Below are 6,978 nucleotides of genomic sequence, written 5' to 3'. Positions count from 1 at the left end.
CTTGCCCCTAGAACTAGGTGATCCATGGAGAGAAGGACATAGAAGTCTAGCCCCCAGAGCTTGTCTAGGTGATCCATCTAAGGGAGAAGAGTGAGAACACCATTAGTTCTACTCAACCTCAAGTGTGTATGTGTGCAAGTGAGGTTCGAAGCACCTCATAGGATTCTATGCCTAAGTACGCTACAACCTGTATAGAATGTATAGTACAAGTCTCAAGAAAGGTGTGACATCTCGCTCTAAGAGTTTGTGCTCTGGTTTCGAGAATAATAACCCTGCATAAGAGAAAAGTAGCATCATCTCACTCTAAGAGGCTATGCTCTAGTTCTGAGAATGACCCAATATACAAGAAAAGAAGAAGTGAAGACATCTCGCTCTAAGAGTCTGTGCTCTAGTTCTGAAAACGACCCACTGTACAAAAGAAAAGTGATGACATATTGCTCTAAGAGGATTCCCCTTGGTTCCAAGAATGTCTCTCTGTACAAGAAAAAAGATGGCATCTTACTCTAAGAGGGAGCCCTCTGTTTCTAAGAATTTTCCATTGTACAATGCATGAGAGAAGTATAGTACAAAGGAGTAGTGTGGGTGCGCCCCCCCCCCCTTAAGATCTCAACATAGACTAATGTTGATATCTTAAGGAAATAAGAACAGGGATACCTACCTTCATCACAAAGAAGATATATGTTATGCAACAATGTCATAAATCCAAGCAAGAGAGGGAATACTCTTGAAGCAAGGATAAGATAGTTGAAAAGAGATATCTTGATATAAGTGTAAAGGTGATCCCTGGAGGAGAAGAGATCTTTGTTCAAAATAAATCTACCCCCAAGAGGAGTTGTCTTAGATAAATATAATATATTCTAGAATGAAGTGCAGAAGAGAACAAGAATACAATCCTCCCTCATATTTATAGGTGAAAGGGATTCTTGATGAGGGATGACTGACTTTTATCCCCTAGAGGGATGGGTGAATTTATCATAGATGTACATTGCCAAGTGTGAAAGGGGTTGCAGTCAAGGACTTACACCTATTGTATTAGAGAGAATCCTTGAGTGAACAACAACAATTCCACACAAGGAATGAAATCAAGTAATAGAACTCACACCATTCACAACATAGGAAAGAGTGGATCCTTAGAAAAAGAGAAAGAGAGAGATCGTTGCCCCCCAAGTGTAGGACAATGAGAAGAATTACACAACTTTTAGAGAGATATCACTTATAAAAGATGTACTATTTCAAGCAAGGAATACATCCTAACCAAGGAACACACATGCACTCGCATGAAGGATAACTCCATTCAAGAAAGGAAATAAAGTTATGAATAACACAATAGAAGAGGTAATTTACAAAGAGAGAGAAAGGAGAAGAAGAAGAAGAAGAAGGTTCACAAAATTCCTCCAAGGAGAGATTTTTCATAATCGACATATTGTTTCAAGCAAGGAAAAGATCATAAGCACAGAACATGCATGTGCTCGCATGAAGGAGAACTCCATGGAATAAGGGACATCAAGTTTATGAATAATGTACCCTATGAAGAAAACAATGAAACCTTAGAAAGAGGAAAAGAAATATTCTTGCCCCCCAAGAATAGAGGCAAAAATAAATAGACTATTATGTTGCTCACTAAGTATGGTTGCAACTGAAATTGTACCACCATGAGTGACAAGGAGCCCCCAATAGGTAGGTTAACTATGTCACATAGTGAGGAGCAACATAATAGTAACTTGAATATTATTTTAAATGATCATGATGAATAATGGCATTCATTGTCAGAGGTTATTTTTAACATGCCTAAATCAAATTTCAAGATTTGTGTTAAGAGAAAAATTTGGAATATGAAATTCAGGCATCTTAGACTTTCTAGAAAAAGTAGGAGTGAAATCTAAGGACCCCCAATCATCCTCTAAGAGTTATTCTTTAGGAACTTCTTTGGTAGGAGATAGGGTATTTGAGTGAATTGAAGAGACGATTGTAGGAACTAAGAAATCATATGATGCTTCACTTATGTTCTCATCAACTACCTCATTAGTATATGTGTAATGCATATCATGATAGTCAAGAAGAATTTTTGGTTTCCTAGGAACATGAATGGAATTGATTTGATTTTTGTTAGGCTCTTGATTTTTGGGAGAGAGAGCATTATGATCATCCTCTTGTTCTAGGGTATCTTTATGTTAAAGACACTCATTAGAAAAAGGACTATTATATGTAATTAATGCTTCATCTTTAGAGGGAAGATCATGAAACGAAGGTATGGTATCACTAGGATAAATAGCCATAATATCATCCTCTTGCACCAAATAATCCTTATGACGAAGATACCTTTTAGGAGAAGGAACACAATTCTCCAAAGATTTGTCTTTAGGAGGGAGATCTTTGAAAGAAGTGTCCATATTCCCTTTTTGCACCAATGTTCCCTCATTAAAGAGATCAATTTAGGGATAAGGTAAATCATAGCTATGAATGAAAGGGAGAACTAAATTATCATCATATGCACGAAAGGGAACATCATGAACATCTTTAATGTAATTCGAAATTGAATTGGCAAAATAATATAAGAACTCCATATGCACTTATGATCAAACAAGAAGCTCATATGTCATTTAACCATAATAATGTTCACCCCATACATGCATAGAAAATTTAATAAAGGAGGGAAAATGGAATTTAAACAGCAAATTTAAAATTTGAATTTGACACTATGAAATTTGAATTTGTGTTTGACCTTAGAGGGTTAAAATTCGGGAAAAAACTCAAGGGTCGTGGTGAAAGTGCACACGATCCAACCAACTTTTTTTGAAATTTTCAGGGATGACAAGTATTATGGTATTATTACGGAATCCAAAAAAATAGTTGATTTGGAGATGTCTAGATCAATCAAATTCACAGTCAAAGGTCGAAAAATAAAAAGATCTTAAAAATTAGGGTTTTATGATTTAACCACTAAATTTTCATAATAAAGAGACAAATTTGAATTGCAATTTTGAAATAGAAATCAAATCTGAAGCAAGCAATTAAAATGTTGCACTTCACAAGCTTAATTTCCTCAAAATAAAAAAATTAGGGTTTTTATGCGATTAACCTCTAAAATTTGCAAAAAGATCAAACTTGGAAATGAAAATTTGAAATACAAATTGAAATTATTTAGATCTAACAAATAAGAAATCAGAATTAAGATGTAGGGCGTCAGGTTCACCAAAATGTAAAGTGGAAAATTGGACCCTAGTGACTCCCCACCTAGGAGAGAGAAAGGAAATCACTATGATGATTTTCACTTGGGAGAACTTTACATTCAAAAGAGGGGCTTGAATCCACTAGATCCAAATCCAAGAGAGACAATGATGTGAATTCCAAGTGGATTGCAAGAGTTGAAGTGTGATTTTCCCTCTTTTGTAAATAGGAAAGTTGAATTGTTGACTTTGTACAACAAAGAGAGAAATTGTGTGAAATGAGGAGCTACCGGTTCGGGATCGCGTTGTAACTTTGGATCTGAGCTAATTAGACTGATACAGATCTGCCCTGCAAATGTGGAGAAAAGTCATCAGGATCGTGGTGACAGTGTACATGGTCCTCCACAAAATCCGTGAAATGAAAAGGGTTCTTTCGTCTTTGCAAATGAACCCCAAACCTACAATTACAGTTGCACACCTGCAACCTACATATAGAAAAGAAGGGAAGAAGGGTTGTGGATAGGGGTTTGCCTCAGTCAAACACTGGTTGTGGAATCAACTGTGAAAGAAAGTAATTGCAAATGCTTGAATGTAAACAATGGGAATGTATACCTTGTAGATCTACAATTTATCAATGATGATTGCCTTGCTTCTTGAATGTCATCACAAGTGTTGCATGAGATGGCATGTAACATGACAAAACCCTAACACGCACACATGCTTGCAAATGAATGTTGTAATGTTGCTCCAATTTATGAATGAAGAAGACACATGAAGAAAAGAAGACTTGATGAATGCTTGAAGACTTGAATGCTTGATGACGATAATGAAGACCTTCTACTTGAATTCCTTGTCCTTGCAAATGAGAAGACCAATTCTATTTTTATACATGCCTCAGAATATTAATTCATCTCACCAAAGGCTGACATCAGGGAGATTTGGGATCTTGAAGTGTAGATAGGGTCAGGGGGACCTATCTTGGGGCAACCCTAAGAGGGTGGGACAGGGGCACCATGCCCCTTTCCAAGGGGGATAGGGGTGCCACACCTCTGTCCTAGGGGGGATAGGGGCATCACGCCCCTATCTTTCCCTATCTTGGGGCCCGGATAGGGTCCTGAGGCTATCTCGGGGCTCAAACAGGAAGGGGTCAAGGGGTGAAAATGCAGAAAGAGGTCTTGGTCAGAAAAGAGGGTGTCGTCGCCAAGGTGAGGACTTCAAATATGGTTAAAATTGTAAGAGGCACAATTTTATGACACTACATAAGGTTCCAATTTTTGAGGGTTACATAAAGATATCAGTTTGGAATGAGTTAATAGAAAGTGGAAAAGGCCATGGAGGGGTAACAATTTTAGTAAAAGAATCTTGGGAAAAAAATGTAGTAGTGGAAAAATAAGATGCAAATAAGCAATACATATGGGTGAAAATAGAGGCTAAAAAGATCATAATATATCTTGAAGCGTGTTATTTTTCTCTACAAAGTTCAAAATTTTATAAGAGGAAACTAGACAAAGAGGACCCTTATGCAGCCTTGAAAAAGCACATATCAGCATACAACCACAAGGTAGAAATAATTTTAATGGGAAACATAAATGCTAGAACAACAAACTACCAATCTCTATGCCTTAGTAATGAAGAAGGAATAGGTGACAATCCTTTATGGTTAGAAGAGGAAGGGAGTCAAAAATGGGAAAGAGTATCTCAAGATGCGAAAGGAGCTATCACACAATATGGGGCAGATTTGTTGGGAGTTTGTAGCCTATATAATTTAGTTATATGCAATGGTTTAAAATTTTGGCTAACGTCAAGGAACTTCACATGCCACACATATAAAGGTCAAAGCATGGTAGATTGTTTTATAAGCCCAAAGAAACTTATGTCAAGTTTTATAGAAGTTGAGGTGAAGGATTGCCCCATAAAAATGAAATAGGACCATAGTCGAATATATGTTAAGATTAGCATGTTGAAAGATAATCAACATCATGAGAGGATACAACAAAAAGAAAATAAATAAGCCACTCAAATTACAATACTCTTGACACAAGAAAACCAAAAAATCTTTCAAACAATGCTCAAAAAGCAACTTCAAGGAAAAGGAGTCAATACACTGACCAATTCAAGCAAAGAGTTAATAAGAAGCATCAAGTTGACATAAATAATCCTTGAGGCACTCAATTCATGCAAGAGGTATAGTCCTAAGAGAAGTCGCAAGAATAGATTTATGTCAAATCCATGGTATGACGAAGAATGTAAGGCAGCAAAGAAAATCGTCAAACTATGGGGAAATAACAAATGATATGTCAATCTAGTAAGAATGAAAAAAGAGGTATATATGCAAACTAGAAGAAGAGAGCTGATTTTTCTTGGGAAGTATAATCCAAGAGGCTTTTGGAGAGAGTTGCAACAAAGAGACATAGTCAAGGAGAATAACATCACAAATCTTCAGTGGTTAGAAAATGCAAAGAAACTATATGAGAGAGTGCAAGATAAAGACTTTCCACCATTAATCAAGTCAAGAACTAATCTCTTCACCTCAGACAATATTAAAGAAGGAATTAAAAAAGCTTGCAGCAAGTAAAGCCCGAGATATAGATGGCTTACAAGCAAAATATTTAAGATGGGGCATGGAAATTCTCATGCCACACATTAATAGAATATTCAATGGGGTCATTCAAAATGGATTTCTAGCAAATTGGACAGCTAGTATTGTCATCCCCTTGCATAGGAGTGGCGACATCAACAATCTCTCAAACTATCGCACTAAAATGATCAATCCTCTTTTTCGTAAACTTTTGAGAGCATGATAGAAAAATAAATCAGTATTTGGGCTAAAAAAGTGGGAAAGAGGGTGAAAGGGCAGGCAGGATTTAGACCAAAACATTCCACCATTGAACATTGCATTACCCTCAAACACTTGATTGAAAAGGTTTGGGACAAACAAGGAGATGGGGTCTTTTGCTGCTTTGTTGATTTTAAGAAATATTTCGACACGGTACCTAGAAGTAAACTATGGAGCAAGATGGAAGAATTGCAAATTCCAAAACATTATAGAGTTGTTGTCCATAGGTTGTATGACCAAGTCTGGGCCAAACTCTGAACCAAAGTATGGGCTTCCCCCTTTCTCCCACCTTATTTGGGTTATACATTGACAAACTAGAGGATTGGATAGATAAGTTTGGTGGAGGGGGAGTTTATTTGAACAACTATGTAATAAAATTGCTCCTATATGTTGATGATCTTATCTTAATGGTAAAATCAGCACTAGATTTGGAGAAACACTTGAAGGCCTTAGAACTTTTTTCCATGAGGCAGGGATGCAAGTAAACACTATCAAAACTAAGATCATGATATTTACCTTGAAGAGAAAGAAGGTTCATAGGGAATTTGTTTTTTAGGGCAGCCCATTACAAATGGTCAATGACTTTAAATACCTTGGCCTTGATTTCCACAATAAACTCAACTAGGAAACATGCAAAGTGAAAAGGATCCAAGGAGGATGGAAAGCCTTATACTCATTGCAAAATAGATGTATAAGAGTTGAGCTATGGGACTGGAAAACTAAAAAGACTCTCTTTGGCCTTCTTGTGGTTCCAGTGGTCTTATATGGTTGTGAGGTATGGGGAAACAACACTTCAGAAAGTAAATGGAGGTAGATAGAGCGATTACAAAAACACTTAATCATAAATAGCCTCAACATTAAATCATTCGTTCCATACGATATTGTTCTAGAAAAAGTGTGGGCTTTCCCTATTGAGGCAGCAGCTATGGCCTAGTTACTAAGTTATTTAAAAAGAGTAGAAAACATGGAGACACG

This window comes from Cryptomeria japonica, chromosome 4, assembly GCF_030272615.1.
Source record: "Cryptomeria japonica chromosome 4, Sugi_1.0, whole genome shotgun sequence".
Taxonomy (NCBI): domain Eukaryota; kingdom Viridiplantae; phylum Streptophyta; class Pinopsida; order Cupressales; family Cupressaceae; genus Cryptomeria; species Cryptomeria japonica.
Note: the sequence above shows the minus strand (reverse complement) of the source record.